Genomic DNA, 968 nt, shown 5'->3' on the forward strand with positions numbered 1-968 from the left:
TATCTTAATATATCAATAAACAAAAACATTTTTTTTGCAATATACCTGTTTGTGATATTTTAAATGTTGCATCTTGCATCACACTTTTCCATAATCGCAGCACTCAGCGCATCTCATTGAGCAACCCTTACAAAAGAAGTATCAACGCATACTTATCTAACTAATCTACACAAGTACATACTCGCCTAACCTTGGCACAAGGGTGGGAGCAGTATGCAGTGTTGCCGGATGTCTGATAATAATCTGATTCTTTAATAAAACATATCTCCAAAAAACTTTGTAATTTTGTATCTGTACATTAAATCTTGATGTGTAATTTATTCAGACTTTCAATCGGCTTTTGCCACGGTCCCTATCAAGCGGCTACTAAAGTACATAAGTGTCAAGAGGAAGGACCCACAGCTAGCCTGCTTACCAGCTAGCTCAGGGGTGGGCAAACTTTTTGGCCCAAGGGCCACAGCTGGGTGGGGAAATTGTATGCAGGGCCATGTAGGGCTGGGGCAGGGGGTTGTGGTGTGGGAGGGAGTGTGGGGTGTGTAGGGGGGTGCAGTGTGCAGGAAAGGGCTCAGGGCAAGGGTAAGGGGTGGAGGAGGGGGCTCAGGGCAGGTGGTTGGGGTGCAAAAGGGATGTGGGGTGTGGCAGGGGGCTTAAGGCAAGAGGTTAGGGGGCTCAGGGCAGGGAGTTGGGGTGCGGGGTGCAGTAGGGGTGCTGGCTTTGGCCTGGCCCTGCTTACCTCGAGTGGCCCTGGGGTGGCAGCAGGGCTAAGGCAAACTCCCTGCCTGCCCTAGCCCCATGCCGCTCCCAGACGTGGTCAGCATGTCTGGCAATGGCTCCTGGGGGTGGGGTAGGTGGTTCTGCTGTGCGTTACCCTTGCCTAATGCGTACCACCCCAGAAGTTCCCATTGGCCGCAGTTCCCTATTCCCAACCAATGGGAGCTGCAGTGGGCAGTGCCTGCAGGCAAGGGCAG

This window comes from Chelonoidis abingdonii, chromosome 8, assembly GCF_003597395.2.
Source record: "Chelonoidis abingdonii isolate Lonesome George chromosome 8, CheloAbing_2.0, whole genome shotgun sequence".
NCBI classification, from domain to species: Eukaryota; Metazoa; Chordata; order Testudines; family Testudinidae; genus Chelonoidis; species Chelonoidis abingdonii.